The 27,510-nt window shown below is 39.2% G+C and overlaps 1 protein-coding gene and 1 non-coding gene across 11 annotated transcripts in view; one reads left to right on the top strand and one right to left on the bottom strand.

The window, feature by feature from the left end:
- The window catches only part of NSD3 (nuclear receptor binding SET domain protein 3), a 103,808-nt gene extending 77,570 nt beyond the window's left edge, over positions 1-26,238 (bottom strand). For 8 of the 10 annotated variants that reach the window (XR_003587200.3, XM_060407145.1, XM_042241419.2 and 5 more), the window contains exon 1: positions 25,777-26,238. The gene's annotated coding sequence lies outside the window, so the exon portion shown is untranslated. Of the gene's footprint in view, positions 1-9,749; positions 9,827-25,776 lie in introns of all 10 variants that reach the window. The other 2 variants (XM_042241418.2, XM_060407147.1) reach the window with 1 other exon arrangement.
- Positions 19,034-19,105, top strand: TRNAG-UCC (transfer RNA glycine (anticodon UCC)). Its single transcript has one exon. It is a non-coding gene; the product is annotated as a tRNA-Gly (tRNA).
- Positions 26,239-27,510: the final 1,272 nt, after the last annotated feature.

A 27,510-nucleotide genomic window follows, 5' to 3' on the forward strand; every position in this document is an offset into this window, starting at 1 on the left:
TTTTCAAGGGTATGATAACGCTATTCTGTTAATGTAAGAGAATGTCCTTATTCCTAGAAGAGCTATGCTTAAATATTTAAAGTGTCCTAGGATCCACAACTTTCAAATGGTTTAACATTTAAACAGTACATATATCTAGAGTAAAACAAAGAAGGCAAAAAATGTTAACAACTAATCCAGGTGTCGACTATAATAGTCTTAATTTTCCTAAAGATTTGAAAAATTTTAAAGTGAAATGTTGGGGAAAAAAAATAATAATTTAGCTAAGGGGCTGGAAGAAATATTAAAAAGAAAAAGCAACTGCTTCTTAAGGCAGAACAGCATGCATTAAATCTTGACAGCATATTCTGACCAACTCAGCCAAACGGCTCACTGTATCATATTTTCTAGGAAGTCTAAGCATGAATAGAGCCACACTTTCTAATATTGCACCTCCAAATAACACAATAATGCAATCAATAAAGCAATTTTAATAATTTTTAAAAAAAAGGTATTTTAGGACTATAAAATTCTTTACATAGTGATTTTTATACATACTGGAGTCTGGTGGCCAGCATTCAAACAACAGACACACTAACTGATATAGAGAATTAGGAGGCAGAGATGCGGGTTCGATCCCTGGGTTGGGAAGATCCCCCGGAGGAGGGCACGGCAACCCACTCCAATATTCTTGCCTACAGAATTCCATGGACAGAGGAACCTGGTGGGCTGCAGTCCATGGGTTCGCACAGTTGGACACAACTAGTGACTAAACATCAACAACAGTGTTGCTGTAGGAATTAAGAGAATCCATGAGCAGTACTTTGGACAACGCCCAGAGTTAGAGCTCAGTATCTATTAGCTGTTACCATAATATTATCATTCAGCACTGGGCACACAGAACTTATGAAAAACCTGATCTCTGACCCAAAGGCATTTACAATTTCTTTAGTATATAAGACAAGATAGGATATTATGGTCAAGACTCATAAAACAGTAAACAATGTAAACAACATTAAACAGAAGGTGACTAAGAATTACATTGTGTGTCATCACAATTACAACAGACCTTTGAGAGCAGTGCTCAAGCAGGCAAGGAGGCCTCTAGACCATGAAAGATAGGCAGGGTTGGGGGTTAGGTGTTCTTCACCCACACATTTTAAAACTACTCCACGGGAGTCATCAAAAACTCTCACACCTTTGTCATTAACAAATCCCTGATAAAGATGTTTTAAACTTTTTTGTGTTACTAAAGTAATAGTAATAATGACTAGCATTTGAGGACTTAACTACAGGTCAATACTATCTCAAATGCTTCACATTTGTGTGATTATTTCACTCCCCAAAACAGGTCTTTGAGGGAATACTATTACTACCCCCATTTCACAAGTGAAAATGAAGGCCAGTGTGATTAAGTGACTTCCTCAGCCAGACATCCTGTAAATGGAGAATCCACACAGAGGCCCTCTGCCCCACAGTCAGACTGGCTCTTGACAAGTAAACGCATTGCCCACAGTACCTAAGTATGTCAAGTAAACAGCAACACAAACATTCACTTTACTGAATTACTGAAGTAATTATTTACTGAAATCATAACGCACACTTCCTGAGTGTTAGCTCCGCTGCCCAGAGCTAACAATTTGGTGGGAAACATAATGGACTAGTGTTTGGCCCATTGTTAACATGTAGTTCCAAGTAAATGAAACCACCACAGGCTAACAATTTAGGACAAATTCTTTCTCTAACCAGTGTTTTCACACTGGTTTTTAAGATGAAAGAAATCAGTGAATGAATACTTTTTCCTTATTTTTGGTGAAGCTGTTCACAAACATTTTTTATAGTTTTGTTTGTTTATTTATGGCTGTTCTGGGTCTTCGTTGATGCACAGTCTTTTCTCTAGTCATGCTATGCAAGCTCTAGGCGCACGCGCTGCAGTAGTTGTGGTATGTGGGCTGAATAACTGTGGCTCCCAGGCTCTAGAGCCAGGCTTGGTAGCTGTGGCACACAGGCTTAGTCGCTCCGAGGCATGTGGGATCTTCCCTGACCAGGGATCAAATCCGTGGCAGGAGGATTCTTTACCACTGAGCCATCAGGGAAGCTCCACAGACGTTTTTAAAGGAAAACAGTTGAAAATTATCAACTAAAGCTTTAGGCCATTCGTTCTCCAGCTTATTCAGGAGAGGAGTGATAACAGAAAAGTTTACTTAAGTCAATCTCAAAGTCTAAAAAAAAAAAAGCATAAGATGTTTCAGATGAACAGTTGAGCTACTCAAGTATTCATGACATGTTAAATGTAAAGTCTAAGTCACCATAACAAATTTTTATCCTAATGTGAACAATTTCCTCTTGTAGACTGTACATACTGCTGGATTCTACTTTACAGAATTACACACCGAGCTGTATGTACTTATTTTCCTATGTTTAACATCAGTTTCTTTTCCACAAGAAAAAAAAAACTGCATATTTCATTATAGGTTAAAATTCCTCATATTGACATCATTATTCAGGCTTTTTGGAATCAGAAGTAGCTCTAAAGATGTCATATAAATAACCCATTTTTATCTTCAGACCCAATTACCCCTTCAATACATACCTAGGTTACTTAATTTGTAAATCTAACCACATCACTTTCCTGTTTAAAAGCCGTCAATGATTTCTAGAAAAAGCCAACAGAGTACACAGGCCCTCCAAGCAAGGTCCCCATGCCCATCTCCAGCCTCAAGTCACTTCTGTACACTGGTAATGTCAGGTTACTCGGAATGACTGTACACGCTGGGATTTCACACCACTGTACCTTTACTAATAGTGTCTCCTATACCTGCCGTGCTGAGTCACTTCAGTCATGTCCCACTCTATGTGACCCCACAGACTGTAGCCCACCCAGCTCCTCTGTCCATGGGATTCTCCAGGCAAGAATAGTGGAGTGGGTTGCCATGACCCTCTCCAGGGGATCTTCCTGACCCACGGATCAAACAGCCATCTCTTACACCTGACCTGCATCAGCGGGTGGGTTCTTTACCACGAGCACCACCCAGGAAGCCCAATATGCTCTTTTACTTTTTTTTTGTTTGCTTGACTTATTTAACCATCTTGAACTCAGAAAGTCATTTCCTAGAAGTACTCACTTAAGTTCCATGCTAGTCTGAGTAACTTTTCTGTTTCCTAAGATAAATAATACCTCTTAGAATTCATCATGAAACTGATTGTGTGATTTTCTTAAGAGCAGGAAGTAATTTTATTCATCCATATGCTCCTAGAACCCAAACTGAAGGTTAGAGAAGGGGCTTCAGTGAATCTTTGAAACTAAACTATATGAACTTAAGGGAGCTATTACATATAAATGAACTGTTTCAAAGAGAGTTGAGGATCTTTCTATGAAGAATGCAAGATAATATAAAAGCAACTGTGGTCTCCTCAGGAATATCCTTGGCAAAATCTAACTATTCTCCAAGCCATTACTGAGGTTTTCCTTAGTTCTGGACTATGCTTCCCTGTGAGGCTTAAAGCCCCAAGAGACTGACATGAAGTCAAATGCATTTCCAAGGAGAGTCTACTAGCCCAATGAAAGACTGAAAGATATCAAAAACTCCTTTATAAGCAGTTCTATTTAAAACCCCAGGGTTAACCAATTTTTACTTTCTGCCTAGAATGATGTATGTGTAGGAGAATGAGCTATAATGTTCCCAAAGTGCCTTGTTTTCCCTGATACAAATATATTTACAAGGACCTGGTTCAGAGGATTCTGCAAAGTGTTCACCACATCAAGATGTTAGGGAGTGGGCTAGTATGTCGTGGGGATACAGTCCGAAAACGGGGCCCCTTCTCCCAAGGATGGGAAAGGAGCTAGAGGTGGAGATCTGAGCAGTGGGGTTAAGCCAAACTCCTGAAGTGGCCCTTTCCTCTTCACTCGACTCCTCTCAGACTTCCAGTTTTTCAAAGTCCTGTGCCTCCAAGCCTGATCTCACTTTAGTTTCTGCCAGGCTCACATGTGTACCACATTAGCACCCCAGTGACCTGAAGAGTCTACGTAATTGTTTTATGTATATATGCAAATATACAAATGTCAACATTTTAAGTAATCTGATACTCTTTGGAACCATGCAAAAAACAGAAATAAAACCCTAGTGTTATTGATACTGTAGATATGAAATTCAGAATATGGAAGCTCTCTAGCTCAAACTGTCAAAGTCACAGTTACCTGACTTAGCATGAACACGAATCCTTATTTTTGAAACCTATTCCAGTTGTTATAATCAATCTTACTAAAATACACAGTGTACTTGATATGTCAACATTACAATTTTTACAGCTAAAGAAAAATAGTAGAATATAACATGATTCCCACAACACAGAAGAGGGTGGCCTCCCTTTACTCCAGGATAAACAAGGGATCCAGATGTTTCTTTATGTGAACTGCACAAGAAATATTTCTCAAGGTTTATGATAAATCCACAGTCTGCATGTGTTTCTATAGTAACAGTGCACGCAGACAGTCTACAGATGTGAACCAGCTATGCTGGTTCTTGAAAACCTGGCATTTTTACTAGTTGATGATTTCTACGGCAAACCACTATAAAAACAATACATAATGTTCAAAATTTAGAGGTCATTTGTGCTTTAAAGCAAAAAAAATTGATGTTAAATTTAAGTATATACATGTTCAGGTGTAACAAGAGAAGGCTATCAAATATATTCATATACTGATTTCTAACTGAATGATCACTAACATTTGAAAGTCAGATCCTGTATCTGAAATCAGTTGAATACATACAAGCATTACCCCTCCAGAAAATGTCAACTGAGACTCATATTTAATGACAGAATATGAAGATTTCTTGGTGACAGCATCAAAGGAGTCATTTTACTATTTTTTCCCCAAATCTACACCAAGAAGAAAATGGTAACAGGAGTTAATTTTATTTTTTTTTAAAAGGGTCCATTATTTTTAGTACATAGGTCTGCAAAGGTAAAACCAGGGCCTCTATAAAGTAAAAACTTGAAAAAACATGCAGAATCTATATAGGAAGAATGCTAAAATCCCCTAAATGCTAGGAGACTCCTTTCTTTTTGCCTATATGTTCTATTCATATTTTAATCACATCTATGATCAGAGTGATCCTTTGACTATAAGCTATAAATTCTGTATTACCCATTTTGGCTTTCATAATTTAAAAACTGTTTAATTGTTAGTAATGTAATGACAAAAGTGTATTGTTAAAAAAAAGAACAGAGGTATATTATTTTGTTATAATTTTCTGTTTTAAAACTGTGAGTCATTCATCCTTTTTGGAAATAAGAGAGAAATATTTTTAAAGAGCTCAAACACACACCTTTAAAAATCAGGAAACATAAACTGCTACTAAGTATGAACAAGATGCAAATTATGTTAAAAATTGATATTCTTCCTTCACAAGCCTTTTGACATTTTTACTTCACTGCACACACAAAAAACTGGGGGTGAAAGTTATAAAAAAAAAAAATCAGGCATTTGGTTCTAAGAACTTGATCATGCCTCTTTAGTACCAAAAAGAGAATGAGCAATAATATTTACCTTTTAATCACTAAAAGTAGCTAGAATTGATAGCATCTAATCTGGCTATCTGGCTATGCTATAGACAAAAAGCACTAATGAATCTGGTACAGTGACTACACAACTCAGTGTCAATCTTTCAAATGAAGTGTGCCTTGCTTGAAAATTTTTAATCAAGGAAATTTTTTTGTTTGCTCAGTCGCTAAGTCAAATCCAACTCTTTGTAACACTATGGACTGGAGCATGCCACTGTCAAGGAAATACAAAGTTAATAAATTGAAGTGGTGTTCCATTCCTTTTTAAGTTATCTTTTGAAGGAACTAAAACTGTATCAGTTTACAAGATTTAACATTTATTCACCAAAAAAAGTACTTCTAAAAGCATTCAAGAGTTACACAGTTGGTAGTTACAGTGGTCTATCCGTATTTGCAACTATAGTGGTATAAAAGCAAATTATTTCTGACAAATTGGGCATTTTCTCTCAGTTTGTTATATTCCCATGATAATACAAAGGCTTGAATTTGGAGGCTGCTACATAAATATATTAACTCCACAGGTACTTTTAATTTCCTTATGACTTTGGAATGAAAATTTGAGGATGTCAAAATCATGAAGTTTGAAAAGAGTGCTGGTCAAACTTCTGAATCATTTAAAGAGGTTTACTACCATTCTGATTGAGGCTAATTCTTTGAAAGTTTAACGCAAAAAAAAAAAAAAAAAAAAAGTGCGGGGGAATTCCCTGGTGGTTCAGTGGTTAGGACTCTGTGCTTTCACTGTGGGGGACTTGGGTTCAGTCCTTGGTCAGGGAACTAAGATCCTGCGAGCCAAGTGGTGCAACCAAAAAAAAAAAAAAAGTTAAAATTTCATGTTATGATTAAGGGGAAAATATTTTCTTTTCTGAACTATATTTCAGCAATTATACTAATAAAACATCAATTCTCCAAATGATACCAAGGCTCACAGTATTTTAGTATGTTAAATAAATGTTCTTTATTAGTAAACCTTATCTGGGTACATGACTTAAAGGTACTTTCCGAGGTAGCCTTCTAAAAAGAACTCTAAGCTGGTGACTAATTTCTGGGTTAAACTGGAAAATCTGCTTGCTTTAAAAAATAAACAATTCAGGAGAGAATATATTTCCTGTATATTGTCACGTGATTTTACTCATCTATCCACCAAGATACAAAAGTAATCACATCATTTTTATACAATTACCAACAACATCTACCCAAATCAAAATAGTCTTGCTCCATCCATATCTCATAAACTCAAGATGCATCAAAAATACTCTTCTAGAACAGGATTTGTTACAGGACATTTATTCATCAAGCAACTAAGCAAAAGCGTTAAGACTGGCCACTGTCTTCAGTAAATGAAGAAATAAAATCTGGATCTGATGCTTAAACAATAAAAATGAAACAGAAATAAACACCGGTAAGGTTTTCCCTTCTTGCTCCCCACTAAGATACAGTATTATAGTTCTACTTTCTTAAAAGACACAGTAATATTCCTACAGAATGCCCTGCTAATCTGTCAATTTGACTCAATTTAAATAAGTGAATGCAGTCACAGAAGGCTATATAGTATCTTGTTCCATTTATGTGAAATGTCCAGAATAGGTAAATCCATAGACAGAAAGCAGAGTGGTGGTTACGGGGGGTAAGAGGAGGAAACAACGGAGGCTATATCAAAAGGAATGCTCTAAAATAAAAGAAATCAAGAAAGTATTTGCATATATTTCTTAACAATAAAGTCTACAATATCCATACAAAGATTTACTGGTTTGTACACGCATATACAATGTACTCAAAATATAAAGCTCTACATTTAGTAACCTACAGTGATTAAAAGGCAAGGTACTGGCAAAGAGACAGACACTGAAACAGACCTGAGACACAGACCTAAGCTCACACAGGAATTTGGCATGGAATAGAGGAGTCATGGCAGATGAGTGAAGAAAGGACAGGAGATTCAAAGAATAGTACCGGACAACTTTATCCACATACGAAAAAAATTACACCCTCACCATGTAATATACCAACCACCTCCAGGTGAAATAAAGACCAGACATAAAAAGACAAAAATTAAAAACTTCTAAGGAAAAACAAAAACATAAAATGGAAGTAGACCATTATGAACTTAAAATGGGGAAGGACTTCTTAATACATAAAGAGTACAAAACACTGATGAATAAAATCAACAATATATTTTTTTAAACTGTACGTTAAAAGATAACACAAATGAATGAGAAGACAATTCTTCAGACCAGGAGAAGATAAACGAAGTGCACAGAGCAGAGCTGGATTCTACCCTCCAACCTTCTGCCAGATCTGCTCAGTTCTGTCTATGTTCACTGGCTGTGCTTTGTCATTTCTCATCTGAATTCGAGTAGCAACTTCAAGCCGTTCTTCTGCTTCCACCTCCAATCTACTCTCTCTAGTATTGACAGTACTTAAAAACACCCCCCCCCCAAAAAAATGGAATAACTTCCCATGGCTCTCCACGCCTTAAAATAAACTCCAGAAAGCAAATGCCTTTTCTAGATTTGGCCCCTGCCTACTTGTCCAGCCTTCTCTCATCCTGCTTCCGTTTTCCAACCTTGGCTTCCACCCTTCTCTCATTTCCTCTCTCATTGATCACTCAGCTTTTAAGCTTCTGTTCAGATGTGTTAAAATGCCCCAAGAAGCTCTTCCAGACCACCCCTCACCCACCCTCTGAAGACCGACACCACATCCTACCTATACCCTACTAGAGCACTAATACACCAGAGAGAACCATCTTGAGCTACAGGAAGGGTATGTATGCAAGTGAACATAATCTCAAAACATCCGTGTAAGAAATAAAATACTTGATTACATCCAGTCTGGATACCAGATGCTGTCTGCTAATTGCCCTCTGTAGGCTGAGACAATGTTGGGCCGTTCATTCCAGCTCCTCCTTCCTTCCTATTCTGCTGCTGCTACAATGGGAGGGAGACCAAAAGTTGCAGCCAGGTTGTCCCCACCCCAATCCATACAGGTTCCTCTGATAAAGCACATTGTTTACTGAGCACCTACTATGTACCGGTCACCACACTAAGCACTAAAACTGTAGAGATGAAAATTCAGACATGGTTCCTGGAATCACACAGGTGCATTACTACTGGAAAGAGAAACAAGCATGAAGGGAAAGTGCTGGAGATGAGGCTCCATTAAATGCACTTATTCATTTCATATTGAGGGCCTGTCTTATGTTTGGTCCTAAGTACTAGAGATAAAAGATGAGCAAGACAAGAGTCTCTGTGGACACAAAGGGACAAGTGCCCTGGAAGCCAAAGGAAAGCATCCAAGGGTGAGAAGCGGGGGGATGTGGGACTGAGAGGATTCAGGGGACCTCAGACATTTCCAGGTATAGGAAAACAAATAGTCCTAAACTGTGGAAGGGAGGGGAGTTACATTAACCGACATCACCTAAAACAGTTAAGAGCTTCCTTGGCATCTTAGTTTCACATCTTCTAAATGATCTAGATAAAAGTGAAACTAATAAAAGTGAAAAAAGTGAAAATTAAGTCACACAGTCCTGTATTTGCGATCCCATGGACTGTAGCTTGTCCCACTCCTCTGTTCATGGAATTCTCCAGGCAAGGGAGTACGGGAGTGGGTTGCCATCCCCTGCCATTTCCAGGGGATCTTCCCTACCCAGGGATCAAATCCGGGTCTCCTGCATTGCAGGCAGATTCTTTACTAACTGAGCCACCAGGTACGCCCTTTTTTTGATCATTTATAGGCTAAGACAAAACCCGGACTAAACACAAAATCACTTTCTATTAGTATGCCAACCTGTATTAGAGGCGTCTGAGTAACTTCAGCATTCAGAGAATTGCCAAATGTGTTCTGATTTCTAAAGTTCATATTTATCTTTATTTCCAAAGCAAAGGGTAGCCATGCCTTCTATGGTCATGGAAAAACCAACCAACCAACAAGACAAAACTGATACTTCACGTCTACCAGAGGTACTGGGTACTTTTATGTTTTGCTCACTGCTGTTAACTCTATCCTCCAGCACAGTTAGAGAATGAACAAGGCTGCTAAATGAATATAGGAAAGGCAGAAGAGACGAAAGGAAATTAGAACCTCTATCTCATTGAATGTTCATTTCCAACCAGGTAATGAAGACAGAATTAAGTACGATTTGGCTATCAAACTACAGTCAAAAGCACAGCCCCAGGGACTTCCCAGCAGTCCGGTGTTTAAGACTTTACCTTCCAGTGCAGGGTGTGTGGCTTCGATCCCTGGTTGGGGAGCTAACATCCCATGTGCCACACAGTGCGGCCTCAAACTGAAAAAAAACGAGGAGGGGAGAAGTACAACCCCAAAGCACAGCATTAGTATTTACCATAGTAGAACTTCAACTTCATAATCTAAAATTATGCAGATAATTCCAATGTGTACCTCATCAAATGTGCATGTTATACTAATCTCTAAAATTACTGACATTTCTCAAGAGCCAAATATGAGTTACCAAATCAAATTTTGTCTTTAGCATCTGGACTTGACGTAACCCACTGATCAAGAAGGAAGCAATCTGGGACTGGCCTAGTGGTCCAGCGGCTTAAGACTCCGTGCTCCCAATGCAGGGTACCCCCGCGCTCCATCCCTGGTCAAGGAACTAGATCCTATCTGCCACAACTAACGACTCCATAGGCCACAACTAAGAACTGGTGCAGCCAGGTATTTTAAAAAGTGGTCCAAAATTCAAACATATGACTGAGAATCAGACTGAGAAAGCAACACAACTCATCAAGTTCACACTATGAAACAAGGGTTTTCAGCGTCCGGCACTGCTGACATTTGAGAAGGCTGTCACGTGTATTCAAGATATTTATCAGCATTCTGGCCTCTACCCACTAGATGCCTGTAGTCCACCTGCCAGTAATAATTTTTTTAAGAAGTCTCTAAGCATTGCCAAATGTCCCTTGGAGGGCAAAATCACCCTTGGGTTGAGAACCACTGCCCTAAAAGGATGTTGACCAAAATGTAAATCCTTACTAGAGTCTGTTCTCTTTTGTTTTGTCTTTTGCTTCTCTGTTGAGTCTACAAAGAACAAATAAAGGGCTTCCCTGGTGGTTCAGTGGTTAAGAGTCTGCCTTGCAGCGCAGGGGACACCTGTTTGATCCCTGGTCTGGGAAGATCTCCCGTGCTGAGGAGCAACTGAGCCCATACTCTGCAAATACTGAAGCCCGTGTGCCTAGAGCACATGCTCAGCAACGAGAACCCACCACAATGAGAAGCCTGCACACCACAAGGAAGAGTAGCCCCCACTGCTGCTGCTGCTGCTGCTGCTGCTAAGTCGCTTCAGTCGTAACTGACTCTGTGCGACCCTACAGATGGCAGCCCACCAGGCTCCCTCGTCCCTGGGATTCTCTAGGCAAGAACACTGGAGTGGGTTGCCATTTCCTTCTTCAATGTATGAAAGTAAAAAGTGAAAGTGAAGTCGCTCAGTCATGCCCGACTCTTAGCGACCCCATGGACCGCAGCCCACCAGGCTCCTCCATCCATGGGATTCTCCAGGCAAGAGTACTTTAGTGCGGTGCCATTGCCTTCTCCAGCCCCCACTAGATGCAACTAAAGAAAGCCCGTGTGCAACAATGAAGACCCACCACAGCCAAAAGAGAAAGAAGATTTAAAAATCTTAAAAAAAAAAAAGTTAGCATGTCACTTAAGAAATACAATTCATAAATGATATAAAAGATTTAAAAATCTTAAAAAAAGTTAGCATGTCTCTTTAGGAAATAAATTCATTAATTACTAATCAAGAAAATGCTCATATTTCTTTAGCATGTATACTATTTTTCAATGACTAATACAGATGTTTTCCTGAATATGGCATATTAATGAGTATTCAAAGGTTAAACAAAGAAACCTGCAACAACTCAGAATAGACTCAGATTTTAATCTGTAATATATTAACAATTTATCTGAAATGTCAACAAAAATACTTTCAAATGCTTCAAGTTCAATAATTTACTGAGCACTTACACTGTGATGTTCCAAGTGTTTTACAAGTATTTTCATTTATTCTTCAGGAAACTCCTGTAAAGTTTTTTGCGGTATCTCCATTTTATAGATGAGGAAACTAAAGGACAGACAGGTTAGGTGAACTGCCCAAGGTCACACACGAAATAAGGGCAGAGACAGGAGTCAAAGCAGGTGGTCTTGCCACATGCTATACTGTCAGCAACCATGGAACCACTTTTCTGTCACATCCGTATTGATTCAGAAAGACAACCATTACTGCTTCAGGAAACATCCCTACCATTAACAAAGGCTGCATCTTCAACTTGCATAGAAGCTGTGATGGAGAGAATAAAGACTCCCCAACCAAACACCCACATCCTAATCCCCAGAACCTGTGAACATGCTACCTAATGTGGCAAAAAAAAAGGACTTTGCAGTTGTGACGAAGTCAAGGATTTGACAATGGAGAGATTATCCTGGACTATTCACATGGGCCCAGGGTAGTGCCTAGGATCCTTACAAGTGAAAAGAGGATGGAGAAGAGTCAGAGAGAGGTTTGAAGATGCTCTGCTCTGGCATGGAAAATAAGAGGAAGGGGACTGTGGGCCAGGGAACACAGGCGCCTCTAGAAGGTGGAAAAGGCAGGGAGAGTCTCCTCAAGAACCACCAGGAGGAACGCAGTCCTGCTCATACCTTGATCTTAGCCCCAAGAGACCCACAGAGGCCTTCCAACACCGAGAACGATAAGATAATAAATGTGTACTGCTTTAAATTTTGTTGTGTTTAAGCCGCTAAGTTTGACAACATTTGTTAGTGAGTCAACAGGAAACTAATGCAGTGTCTTCTCTGACAGCATTTCTAAACACTCCCTTTGTCTTTATTCGTTCTACTACAAAATAGGTAGGGAGGAGCAAAATTCCCTTAGATTCCTTAACCTAAGATTTGGGGAACACGAAACAGAAATGTCACTTGCAAAGGTTTTAGCCCACCACAACACGAATAGTCCTATCTATGGATACAAAGATGCTAATGTGACCTACAACCCGCCCCTAGACAGCCAGGAGAAGCATTAGATTTTAATTGCTAAGAAGGTGTTGCTGCCACCTTTCACAATGAGGAAGAGAAGGAAAGGATTTCTTCCCATTTTGTTACCACAACCACTGCCACTGTCTATGCTCTGGATTTCACTTTCGTCCTAGTCCTAGTCCTAGTCAGAGACACAGAAAACGAAAAGGCAGTAAAGCCATCATCATGCACAACATGATAATGTTATGGATCCTTTCATTACTAAAATACTGTACCTTTCAATTTCAGACAACCAAAGTCTCCAGACCACACTGGAATTGGTGGTTGATTTTCACAAAATTATGTGATGGGTATGGAGAAAACTTGCAGTAGTAAAGAGAGCACTACGGTAAGAGCCATTTTTAAGAAGTCTGTTAAACATGTAATAGCCGCGGTTAATAAAGAAAAGCCCCCTTGCAGCCATCCAAAAGAACTCTACCAAGCCAACATTTTGTCTAATGAACAACCTCTCACGGGAAGTTTATTTGGTAAAGGTGAATAATGTATACGTTGCCTAAATAAAAAGACTTTCATTCACATTTCAAAACATTAACTATTTAAGCCTATGTACAGGAACAGATTCACAAAAATAACATCCTTTTCACACTTACCATGCTGGCATTTAAAGATCAGAACTTAAATCACCCAATTTACTGGAAGAGACATTTGATCTCTGATTACCCACAGATAACTCAAACCACTATCAAACAGAGCTTTTATCAGGTAAAGGGCCCATGTCTGCTGCGCAGTGATGTCCATTCAAAGATGGTAAGTCAAAACACCACACTGGAAAACCAGAGTTTGGCAGCTCTGTCTGTTCCGACCAATGGCAAACAAATAAGTGATTTCAAGTAAATCCCTTAATCTCTAAGAGGTTAGGAAACAAGGCCTGAATACTCAAAAACCAACCATGGAAATATTTTCTCACTTTTTTTTTCCATTTCGTCAATTGTATGTTTTATGTGGAGACAATTTACATAGTACATATGTGTATGCCTGGACAAAAGTTTGTTTTTAAAACAAGAGTTCCCAGAGAAATGCTTCTATACAAAATCATTCTAAACTAATCCCATAAATTGCTCACTCCACCACCACCAAGAGAATCAAAAGCTGAGCCTCATCCTGCCTATTCCCGAACTCAAGTGGCATCTTATTCCAGATATACTAATGTATTTAATTCCGCACAAAGTCTTTTTCTCCTTTTGTTTGTGACATGGTTCATTACTGAACATCAACTACGTACCAGGCCCTGTTCTAGGTCCTGGGAAATCAAAGGAAATATGATCCTAGTCTCATGGAACTTAAAGAAGCATGAAAATTTCAGATGATGATAAGCTATCAATACTATAAAACAGGATACAGTGACTGCAGGATACAGTAACTCCTGGATTGTTATCAAAAGGATTAGTAGAATCCAAACCAGGAATTAGTCATATAGAAAGACTGGAGGAAGACATGTGAAGAAGTGATTACCAGCCATATCTTTTATTTTCTTTCAAGTTTTCTTTGTCTCAAAGGCTTTTGTGGCTATAGTAAAAAGATTTTAATAAATTTATAGTCATTTATTCCACATAATATAAAAAGTTTAAGACTTCAACATTATTTAACCATAATGACGTCAAAAAAATACTGAAATGAAACCATTTTGTTGATCAGTTGTACACAATCCGTATATAACTGCAACAATCAAAAGTTTTTTAAAAGACTTTTATATGTTAAATTGTTTTACTTAAAATTTTTAAATACTTAAAATCTGTATGGTTTAAAATAATAATCAAATAACTAAGTTGTTTCCTGTGAATGGATTTACTATCTAAAATAATGAGCATTTGAAAAAATGAGATTTTAAAATCCCAACCACACAAAAACACAATATACCATAACCACAAGGGCAAAAAAGGTGAAGATGTCCACTTCTATTTCATTCCTTCCCTTCAAGAATACCTAAATCTGGGTTACTCACATGTGATTAATTTTAAACAACATAAAATTAAAAATTTAGTTCTCAAGTACATTAGCCACATTTCAAGTGCTCAAAATCCACAGTGGCAAGTGGCCACTGTCCCGGACAGCCAGAGACAGGGCATTTCCATCTCTGCAGAAAACCCTATTGGTCAGTGCGGATGTAAATCATTTGTCCAATCTGACCCAAACACAAACATCCAAAAAAAGCTTATAAACATAAGGGTGATAATACATTTTTTTCAAGAAACTGGTGAACAATACTCTAAAGCTCGACAGAAAGCACATACAAGGAAACAGAGCAATCAGACCCGCATGCCACAATGAAGAAGTGAAGTGAAGTCACTCAGTCATGTCCGACTCTTTGTGACCCCATGGACTGTAGCCTACCAGGCTCCTCCATCCATGGAATTTTCCAGGCAAGAGTACTGGAGTGGGTCGTAAGATAAATCAGGGACAAGGGAAAATGTGCTCTGACTTTGGCCTTGAAGTCGTGAGCCTTCGGTTTTCGTTGTGATTCTACCTCTCTGGCTTGGCTTCATGAATTCCAAAGACATACAACATATTAGGACTTCCGTTTACAGCCCATAATAAAGGTTAAATGAGGTGATCCAGATCACCTGAAATGACCCCAAACAAGGTGAAAACAAACTATGATTCCTCCCAGTCACCAACACATAAATGCATGGTTTAGATATGCATGCTGACAAGAACATATGTGATTTTAAAAATTAACTTTATTGTCTTACCTACCCTATTGATGTTATTTAAAGGTGTTAATTATTTGCAATAGCAAAAAAATCACACTGAATTCACAACCAATACCTATTTACAAAAAAAAGATTTTAAGGGTAAAGCATGATCACCATATTTCTTTCTACAAAATTCACTAAGTAAGGGATCAAAGTGTGTTAGAGAAATGGCACTTTTTCTTATCATTTTTAATTTTTCTGAGTGTATACCACTAGCAATAGAGAAACACTATTTTTTTTAAAACTTTCGCTCTTGTAGTAGGGTGTAGCCGATTAACAAACAATGCTGTGACAGACATACATATGTCCATCCTCCCCCTAACTCTCGTTCCACCCAAGCTGCCGCAGAACACTGAGCAGAGCTCCATGCAGCAACATTATTTTCAAAACATAATTGTTATAAACATAACGACTCCGTAATCTGTGTAACTCCAGTGTCATCACCTCAAATATACTCTAAAACTTTTACTTAATAATTTTCCAGTAAACATATGTTAAGAGAAAGATGATGGTCAAGGACATTAAAATATCCTGTATAAGGGAGCAAAGTATGTGAAATTAAACACAATTAGTGAATGAAATACAAAAATAAAAAAACCCCCAAAACCCCACTCTATAATTTCATTTAACCAGGAGAACTGTCACTAAATACAGTCATACAATTTTCACTTGACTATTAAGTTACTATTCCATTAAGTTACACAACATTTTAGGTTGCTTTGTAGTTCTTATTTTTTCCTGACTAAACCACATTACTACTGAACTTCCTTGCACCAATACAAAACACCCAATTTCCCTTATCTATTTGGTTTAACCTCGCCATCCTCACTTTGTTCTTGACCACATTGGGTAACAACAGATATGGCAACCACTGAAAGAAAATTCACATTAAATTATTTTCCAATCCCTTACGTCAAGGAGACTAGCTCACAGTGAAAATTATGACAGACTATGTGACTTACATCCGTCATCTTGTTCTACTTACTATGAAGTCTAGTAAACTAACAAGTTCATCCACATAGTTTCCTTCCTCTTTCCCTGGCAAAATGTTTAATTACAGTAAATTGGTCTGAGATTGTTCAGATTTTACTTTCTTTTACCATAGCAAGGCAATGTATCACAGAAATGATACTGTAGTTTTTAAAGTACTAAGCAATTTACCATAACATCTAAAATGATAATTTACTAAGTTTATCTTTTCTATAAAGACCAGTGTTTTTTTCATTTGGTTCATCACTTTAGTATTTTAGGTTCAACTGCATTCAACATTTCACCTTTAAAATAAACAATGAAGAAAACATAAGGGACTTTATACCATATATTCAAATTTTACATTATCACTTATTTGCTTCATCAGAACACGAAGCGCTGGTGAAGCTACAGCCATCAAGCTGTTGTAATAACAACAGTGGAAGTAAATTTCGACTGGAAAGTTAACTTCATGTTTATACTCGCACCAGCATGAATTCTCTTTACCAACTGAGAAACACCCATATAACCCATGCAAAGATTGGCTCAAGCACTAATTACCATTCAACCTTTAATATCTATGGAAGTGCATTTAGGCCAACTGAGTTCACATCTTCATCCAAGAAACATCTGACTAAAGACTAGTTCATCTTGCATGTTATTTTTCTCATATTTAAAAAAACATTTATTATCAGCTACGTTCCGGGTCTAGTTCTAGGTACTCTCTAGCACTTCTAGTTTGGATCCCTATAATTTCAAAAAGTAGTCATTTTTTCATCTCTACTTTAGAGGTAAGAAAATACTGAGCCCCAGTGGTAAGAGGTATGGCGGGGATAAGAACTGAGTTCTCCTTGACTCTTGCCCTATACTCCACTGCCTGCTGAGTTTTTTTTTTTTTTTTTAAAGGATGTTTTGTTAAATGGCTCAAAGCAAACAGAACAACTTTCAGGGTGAAGGTCAATCAGAGCAAAGCAAGTCTCTCAATAAAAACAAAGCCATACTTTTTATATGATAACAAGTCTGCTACAGTTGATTACATAGGTATAGCATACTTTCCATAGGCAGTTTCTTAAAAAAAGGTATTTCTAAATAAAATTTGAATGAAAAGAAAGGTATTTTAAAACTATATACAACACTGCCTCATTAAAGGCATCTTGAACAGAACAGAAAGATGATTTTATAATTCAAAAAATATACCACATATTTTATGTCATGTTTCTTTTAACATAGGAATATGAGCATCTTGTTTTCATGGGTGAGTTTTAACTCACTGCATACACAAAGTATGCATCAGTTATATCTTAATAAAGGTGGAAATAAAATTTTTCAAAAACAAATGCTAGGAATTATAAAGGAAAAAACTGTACCACACAAGCTGCTGTGTCCTTCTATACTTACACTTTTAAAAATCACAAATAAATGCAGTTTTTAAAAAACAAAGCCTCTATGATATTGCTGGGAGTTTAAATTTGTTCGAACCTTGCTGGAAATGTTCTAAAATTGACTGTGGTAACAGCTGAACAATTCTGTGAATATACTAAAAACCATTACACTGTACATTTTAAATGGCTGAATTGTATAGTATGCGAATTATTTTTCAACAAAAATGTTATTAAGAAAACTTTGTTAATTGTACATTTATTGTAATGAAATCACAGTAATACAATTTTTTAATATGTAAGAATGCTCATCAAATTACAATATCTATCTAAAAACTGCAAACTGCCTATAATATCATTAATAGAATAATGATAAACAGATATGCCACATACATACAATTAAATTATATATATATCAAGTTAAAAAAATCACACTCAAGAAAATTTATTTCACAATAAAGGTTATAAAATGATATTGTGTACCATTACAATTTGTTTTGTAAAAAAAAATATGCATAGGAAAGACACTGGAAGAATACAGAACAAAATGTTAACTGCAGCTATTTGCAGTTGGTTAAGATTTCAGGGGATTATAGTCTTTATATCTTACTGCAGGTTTCAATTTCTCTATAATAAACAAGATTTACATAATTTAAACATAATAAATGTTTTTAAACTAGCAGCCACTTTGGAAAGGACAATTTTCCATTAAAAATTAAAAATTAATAGGGCTATCAGCATTTCTTTGCGGTGCTACCTATGTAGACCTATAGGCATAAAGGTATAATTCTTTAATTAATGCCTTAACCTCAATACCCTAATTCCATCACACAATAAAATAAATTCTAATGATCAAGGCTTACATGTACAGGTGATAACATAGAAAACATGAGATGACCAAAAGTATATTAACTCTACTTAATACACAAAACCAAATTACCTAATTTAGGTTTAAAAACTATCATATCAAATCATGTTTGTTTCCATATCTAGGAAAACAACATATATACTCATTTCAAGATTTAAAATAAACATTTCTCATTCTTGCAGGAGGAAAAATTAGCTAGGCATGTATTTAACGTTCACACAACATAAAGAAGAACAACATTCTATTTGAATTCTAGGTAAAGCATAATAAGAAGCTTCTTAACCACAGTCAAACTTTCACCAAATTTCGATGTATTTGGACCCTGAAGAGATCATGAGAAACACAGAGGGCTTAAAGTAACACAATTACAAAAGCCAGGAAAAGGCTTTATGTATGCAGATGTCCTTTGTCATTTATAAAAATGTCCTTCACAAAGTCCACGTTGGAGAATTTTACTCAAATAGACTGTGTTCATCAGGTAGTCAGAGAGGAAAAAAATTCAACTTTTTTCTGCTATCAAAATCCTCCAGACTTCCCTGGCGGTCCAGTGGCTAAGACTCTGCACTTCCAATGCAGGGGGCCAGGTTCGATCCCTGGTCAGGGAACTAGATCCTGCATGATGTAACTAAGACCTGGTGCAGCCAAATAAAATAAATATCTTAAAAAAAAAAATCCCCTAAAGCCAACATTTAACCTTCCCATATCTATAAGAAAATGGTCTAGAAATCGAGGGGTGCATATTAAAATAGGTTTCTCCAGTTAAGAAAGAAATTTGGTTCACCAGCAACCTATTCCGGTGTTCTTGCCTGGTGGGCTTCGTCTATGGGGTCGCACAGAGTCGACACAACTGAAGCGACTTAGCAGCAGCAGCAGCCAAGATGCAGGGAGGGTAAAACTCAAGACGCACCACGGATGAAGAGTTACATAGGTTGCCACTGCTGACTGCTTCTCAGGTTAATACTTTTCCTCATGGTTACATTAATGTGAAAGCAAGAGAATCAAACTAGTTTTTGTAAATAAGATACTTAAGTTAGGAGATCACTGATACAGGCAAATCTGACATTTTTGAAGTAAAAGCCATTAAGAGTTTGCACATAAATCTAAAACCAGTAGTCACTGAATCTGACCAAAAAGTGTAACGTAGACAAACTCTGAAGAAACAACTTTGTGTAACACAGCATGATTGTTGTAGGATTCAGCACTATTTTTTTCCACATTCATTAGTAAAGTACCAAGATTTCAAATCACTAAATGACTACACCAAATGTTAGGAAATTTTTTTTAAATTGTCTAGGTAACACTTTGATAACAACAAAAACTGGTGATTCAGTTTTTACTGAGTGTTGACCCCTCCCTCGTGGTTATTCATTTTTCCGCTTAGTTTTCAGCACACCATTATTCCTCAAGACCAACTACCACTACAACAGTATCACTTAAGCCAATGAGGCTGTCTTTGCAGCTTTTCTTAAAGGACTTACTACCTGGGAGATGACTCCATGACATCCGCTTTCTAATTGTTTGTTTATACTGTACATTTAGGTTTTATGCTTTTTTATATATATGTCACATTTTACAACTTAAAAAGTCTTTAAAGAGGGCTTTTAAGGTTTTGTTTGTTTTTTGTGTATCACTTTCTTATGACTTCACAGTAGCACAAGACTCACCAGACACAATACCATCTTGCCTAAGGCCAAAATGCCAGTAGGCAAGCCTCCACATGAGACCTCCTAATCTTTGTTATCTCAAATCAATTTGATAAACTAAATTTTGTTTCACCCACAAAATCCAAGGAAGCCACATATTTAATTTAAAATACCTACTTATTTAAATTGAGTTAAATAATCCTTGGGCTTTCCAACTTCTCACACACACACACACACACACACACACACACGTTATTGTGCTGGAATTCTATCAAACAGGCTTCCCCAGTGGCTCAGAGGTAAGGAATCCAGCTGTAATGCAGGAGACTGTGGAGATGCGGGTTTGACCCCTGGGTCAAGAAGATCTCCTGGATGAGGAAATGGCAACCCACTCCAGTATTCTTGCCTGGAGAATCTCTTGGGCAGAGGAGTCTGGCGAGCTACAGTCGCTGGGGTCGAAAAAGAGTGGGACACAACTAAGTGACTAAATAACAATTCTATCAAATATCTCAGAAGGTGTCATGTAAAAGCAAAGGATTAGTAGACCGTAATATTCATATTCATACATCGTTAAAAGGAAACTATATGAAAGTAAAATTTTTTTCATTTTCCTACTCACTTTCCTCTCAATATAATTCTAAACCTAGATGAAAAAGGGAACCTAGTAGAAAGGGTTCTCATTGTAGATCATTCAGTGATAACACAGATTCACCTCTATTGATAAAATTTAAAAATAAGCCAAAAACCATTTATCAAAGAGCTTTTCAAATCCAAAATCTGTCAACAGGCAGATGTGCCCTAGAAGTAAGGACACACATCCGTTTAGTAAAAATTGAACATTCTCTAAATCATAAAATCTTAAATATGCCTTTTCCCTTATTGTCATGTATGAGCACAATGTAGCACAGAAGTGTTTAAAAATACTTATTAAGTCCTTATTAAGGTCAACAATAAAAACGAAACAAAAACGCTCTGAGTATTTAAAAAAGTGTTAGGTAGTCATAGTATAATCAATTCCTTAAATTTATCTATATTTATATTTGTTAAAAGATTAGCCTGCAGAAGTAAAATTCACCATTCATTTAAAAACTCTAATGCTGGACATGTTTATTAACAAATGAATAAATCAGCTGCTCTTTCAACATATAACAGACTTTTTTAAAAAGTAAAACTAAAAACAGCATTGCATCAAAAACAGATTTTATGGATATCAAATTCTAAACCTTCCTAAAGCTCTAATGATTTTAACTTTTTAAGTGTTTAAAACAGATTTTTTTGTTTTAAAAGAACTCAATGAATAATCCATGGTTATGAATTTTCTTCTTATAGTAAAAAAATAATTTAAAATAATCAATGGTGCCTATGATTAAAAAAAAAAGAACTTGTCTTCAATTAGGTGCTTTTACCTCATTTAACAAACTTACTACTGTCTCAATCTTCTTTCAAAATTCTTTTCCAGGACCAAGCTGGACCTCTTTTTTCTTTTTTTAAACTTCATTGATAATTTAATTAAAACAGGAACAATTCTGCCAAAACTACTTGATTACTCAAAACACAAAATTCAAGATACCTGGGCAAGACTCACTTATGCATGTAAAAATATTTTGTGTATATGATATATGTATGGCATGGTGAACAAAGCATGGAAAAAAACAGAAGACTTGATCTCACTGCAAGTTAAGCCTCTTGCGCTCACTATACTAACCATGCCTAACCTTGAATATTCCCCCTCACCTTGAGCTTTGACAGAAAGCACAAGTACATTCACAATAATGAAGTAACGTGATGTGGTATAAAGCAGCGGTCCCCAACTTTTTTGGCACCAAGGACCAGTTTCGTGAAAGATAATTTTTTCTAGAGACCAGGATGGAGGGGATGGTTTCAGGATGATTCAAGAGCATTACATTTATTGCACACTTTATTTCTATTATTATTACTTCAGCTCCACCTCAGTCATCAGGCATTAGATCTCTGAGGTTGGGGACCCCTGGGATAAAGAGTCAGGAAACAGGTTTCTTACCAAAGCCTTGGACTTAACTTTATGGTCTCAGTGATTTCTCTTGTAAAATAAAGTAGTTGGACTATATCTCTTCTATATAAAGAGGCTGTCCGGGACTTAATTCAGGATCTGCTATACTACTTATAACAGCAAAAACTTGTTAACAACTGAACGTTCTATTCCAAATAATGGAATACTATATGACCCTTAAAAAAAAAAAAGCTGTAGGTCCATGTGTGCTGGTTTACAAGGATGTCCCAGGTAGTCTATTAAAACAAAAAAAGCAAAATGTGAATAGTGTGATCCAATTTTATGTATTTTAAGACAAACGTATATACATATGTACAGGAATTTTCTAGGAGGACACACAAGAAACCTCAAAATGGTTACTGTGGAGAATGGAGTGCTAACTTTTAAAAAATCTCTCAGTCTTTCTCAGTATTTGAAAAAATTTAAATACTGAACGTGTATTATTTTTATGAATTTTCAAAGGAGAGTAAAAGTAAAGGTCTTCTGATTTGGGTTTTATAATTAGAAAAGAACCTAGGTTCATATACTGGTTTTATTCTTTACTATCTGTGTCTTATTTAAGTTATTTAGCTCAATTTCCCCACCTGTAAAAAGGAGTTAATAGTACTAACCCCACACAACTGTTGAAAGGATAGAAGGAAATCATACACAAAAGTCACTTAGCCCAGCACATGTTTAGAGGACAACAACTATCAGCAGCTATTAATAGTTTTATTATTATGAACTCCAGAAACTGAATACCCAGTTTCTGGATACTTAGACAACTGACTGAGGACTTTGACAATTCATTCAAGCATGACCAACCTCAAGGCAACCAATTTCCTTTACCCAAAACTCATTCAATCTGATCAGTCTAAGAAATCACATATCTATTAACTTAAAGTAAAAAAAAAAAAAAGCTATCTCAGGCTGCAGGTGAGCTAATGATGGAAATGGTAATGAGAGCAAAGTCTGGATTTTAATTAAGAATCATCTATCCAGGAGTAGCCTTCCTCATTATATGACTCCCTAGCCAAGGAACCAGAATACTCAGGGGAGCTGGGCAGGGCACTTTTCTCTTTACAAAATTCTGAATCTTTACAAAAGGCTAAATTTATAGGAGTACTTTTTTTTAAGTAATGCAAGCTTCCAAGAATCTTTTCTTATTTTAATACACAACAGTCTCTCATATTCCTAAAAATGTATGGCACTGTTAGTTCATTTACAAATTAACTACAAATAACATGTCAATCAAGCAGGAGATATAAAAATGAAACCACCATATAAAGAAATTCCCCCCAAAAAGCATACTGAACAGTTTTTTTGAGAGTAGCTTTTCCTCATAAGATTCTTTAAAAATTCAGGCTGAATATTATCAAATCAAAAACACTCCAAGCTGTAAATCTAACCCCTCTTCTGAAAGTGCTCTCCCAGAGTAACACTCTATAATATTCTATTTAATTTTTCCAAAAGATCAAGAACATATCTTAAAATTCTATTTAACAACTTGAAAGGATAATGCACTAAGATTAAGTCAAAATGTAGTACACCTGGTTTGAGTCCATCATTAAAATTTTAACAGGCCTTACTGGTATTAGAGAACAATTTCAATGTCAATATGATGGATTAAAGTTTGGATTCCCCCAATTACAATAATATAGCAAAAACAAAAGGTCACTCACATATTTAATCCTTTTCAGTATGAAAATAAACCAGGCTCCACTTAGTTTATCTAAATTTGTTAGTATTTAAACCTTTAGAATAGTAACTATTTTCAAATCACACAAGTAGATACATTTGAATACATTAGATTACTGTTGCTTTAGTTGAATACATTAGTTACTGTTGCTTTCCTGGAGAGTGTGATCGGAAGTTCCCACCAAAAAAACCTGGCACCTGAATGACGCTCTGAGATCTGCATGCCTGCTTCACAGATCATTGCACTGTGCTGAACTGACATTTGGAGACTGTATTGAGCAACTGTATGGAAGCAAAGGGAAGGGATGGAGGAGGGTTTATTTTAAAAAAGAAAACATTTAACACACCCATCCTCTATAAGCAAGAGCTATCAGAAAAACCTTTTTAAAATACACACATTTCTAATTTTCCAACACTCGAACTATAGAAAGTAGATACTCTACCACAAGAGACCTTCCAATCCCCTCTTATCCCCCACAGTGTTTTGCCAAGAGCACAAGCCCAAGTAAAACAACCCAGGCAATTTCCTTGTTTACTCAAAGAATTGCAGAAAACACGATGACTGCTTCGTGTTTCTGATGACTGCTTCGGAAGCTTCTGAAACAAATGCTTTTCCAATATTTAAAAGACTTTTCATGATCATGCTTGAAATAGACTAGTTATGATTCCTTCACCCAGTATGAAATATACTTTTAACTTTATTAAAAGGGTTAAATTTTACACTGCAGCTCATTAGCATGCCGTGTTCGCAACCAGCAGGAAGAGGGAAAAGAGGTGGGAGAAAGCAGCGAAACACACAAGATGGAAAACATTACTACCTCCTTTGGTGGTTATGAATAATTTTATATGACCCCAAGATGTATGGGAAGAGTTCATGAATAGAAAGAAGGGGGGTTAAAAATCCGGACTGGCCCCTTCTAGAATCCTACTGATGTCGGAGACAAGAAGGAATTTATTTACACTGCAGTGCCTGGCAGCAAACATGGCTGCCCCTGCCCCCTTTAAATCTGAATAGTCTTCACTCCCTCACCAAAACCATCAAATTATGGCCATGGCTCTCCCTGTCTTGCTACCATTACAGGAACACACCTCCTCCTCCCTCAAAGCAGTAAAACCCACACCTCTCCATTTCACAACACCATAACCACTAGCTTCTCCATTCTCGAGCCTTGAAAGAAAAAGCACAGAATACACAAATATAGGAACAAAAGGCTTTCCCTTCCTAACACTCCAGCAATCCCCCTGCCCCTTCTTTTCCTCCCACTCTGTGACGCTTGGTCCGTAGTTCTCACCCCTTGTCAACATTCAGTTCATTTCCTTCCCGAGCCCAATCCTGGGTTTCCCGGTTTCCTGAGTCTATTTCCTATCTTCCGATTGCATCCTGTCTCAATCACTTCTTATCCCTTTTTTCTAATCCACCTTTTCCTCCACTTCCATTCCCTCATAGCTCCCTTGGGGCCTCGTCTCTCCATCACATTCCTTCTCCTTCCCCTAGACTCTCCTCTAGTTCACACACTCCACCCCCAAACCTGCCTATTTCTCAGTCCGCCCAGGTCTCCCATCTCCGAACCCAACTCTTTTCCTCGCTCCCTGCCCTCTCCCCCGTTTCATCTTTATCCCCGCCCCCATCCCACCTCTACTCCCAATTCCCAGCTCAGCGCCACTCCATCCCTCATCCCAGTCCCTACCTCCCCAGTCCCATCTCCCAATCCCCTCCACACCCTCACCCTGCCCCATCCTTCCAGACCCGCCTCGAGCCCTTCCGGGCCACCCAGTGGTCCTCCCATCCCTGCTAAGGTTTTTCTCCCGATCCGGGTCCCATTCCTAGGTCGCCCCCTCCTCAGCCCTCCCTTCCAACACACACACACACACACACACCCTCACACTCTTTCTCTCTCACACACATACACGCGCGCATTCACTTTACCTTCAGTTTGTTCCATTCTAACCCCCCGGCCGTGTCAGTACGATCACAGGAGAGACACGGAGGCCCGGAGTGGGGCTGGGGCGCGGGCAGCCGCCGGGGCCGCGGCGGGAGGAGGCGGAACCAAGCTAGGCCTCATGAAATCCCCGGGCTAGATTTCCCCCGCGCCGGACGCCTCTGCCATGGCCGGCTGGCACCGAGGAGGGGGCCACGGCCGGGCCGGGCCGGGGCCGGCCGCGCAGCGAGAGGAGAAAGGCTGCGGGGGGGAGGGTGGGCGGTGGAGCTGGAGGGATGGGGGTCGCCGCGCAGCTGCAGCTCCCACAGACCAGCCCGTGGCTGGCGGCCGGGCCGGGGCAGCAGGATCCTCGGGGCTCGACGCGGCCTCGCGCGCCTCTCCGCGGGCGATCAGTGTGGACAGTCCACCTCGCCCTCCGCCTCCGTCCTGGCCGCCCGCTGCCGCCGCCCGCTCCCGCCGCCGCCGCCTCGCACAAAGCCCCCCCCAACCCCAACTCTCCGGGCGCCCCCGCCGCCGCCGCCAAATCTTCAGCCTCTGATTGGCCGCTGGCCGCGGCGGCTGCCGGGAAATGCAGTCCGGGGCTGGGAGCGCCAAGGGCCGAAAGGAGGAAGAGGCTCGTCAGCCTGTGGAGAGGAGGAGCGGGGGTGGGGGTGGGGGGAGCCAGAAACGCGAGCCGCCCGGCGGAGTCTAGACGAGAAGTGAGACCGCAGGCGATCCGGGCGGAGAGACAGGAAGGCGCGATGCGGAGGCCGAGTGAAAAACAAAACAAAACTAGAGGACGGGGTGGAGGTTGGGCCTGTGAGGCCAAAGTGTGCTCGTGCGTGTTCTCTGATGCTTGAGGAGATAACAGCGTCTGTCAGTCACCCGATGGCAGAACTCCTCGGGGTGACACCGCGAGGCCGTCCCCAGACCTTAGAAATCCCCCTGCAGACGGGCGCCCGGTTGATAAAAATGAGCGGGGCGTGGGGGGGGGGGGGTGCGGAAGGGAGACAGATATCTGTGCCTCCCTAACTGGCTCCCGCCCGACCGCTGTCAAAGAGGAGCTCCGCGTCCCACCCGGCGGTCTCAGACCGGAGCCCGTTGGGGGCCAGGCCCGGACGGTAGTTCTCCTCAGACGCCTCCCGGGCAGGCCTCGGGGCCCCGCACGCCCGCTTCCTGCTCGCCCCGCGGGCCCGGAGGCTTGTGGGTAATGGGGGGGAAAGGCGGCGCAGCCCGCACCCCGATCCCGAGGGCTCCCCGCCCATCACGTGCCGGGCCCTCGCCTGCTCGCCGGCCACACCTCCGCTTTGAGGGATGGGCGCGTTTGTCCTCGTCCAAGCTCACGCACGCAGGAAGGAGAGGGAGGAAGCGGGAGTCGAGATTCTCTGTTACCCTATATCCACCTCCCCCCTCATCCTAGGAAACTTATATGAAACAATAGAAGGTCTCAGGTGCGTGACACGGTAAACGAGTCTTGCAGGAATGTGACTGTTTGGTGATATTTCCTGGGGCCTGGGGATAATGACTTAGGACGCGGCAGCGCAGACGTGAATGTACAAAGGAAACACAGGCAGCGAGATGAGGAAACCAGTACTCGGTTCTGAGAATCATGAAGTCAAATCACCCACTAGACGTTAGACTCTCCACCGACGTTACAGTACAGGACCTTTTTGGTACTGTTACGGGCAATTCCTGCTATCTTATTATCTGTAAATACCACTTAAACAGGAAAATTTTCAAGT

Source organism: Ovis aries, chromosome 26 (assembly GCF_016772045.2).
Source record: "Ovis aries strain OAR_USU_Benz2616 breed Rambouillet chromosome 26, ARS-UI_Ramb_v3.0, whole genome shotgun sequence".
Lineage (NCBI taxonomy): Eukaryota > Metazoa > Chordata > Mammalia > Artiodactyla > Bovidae > Ovis > Ovis aries.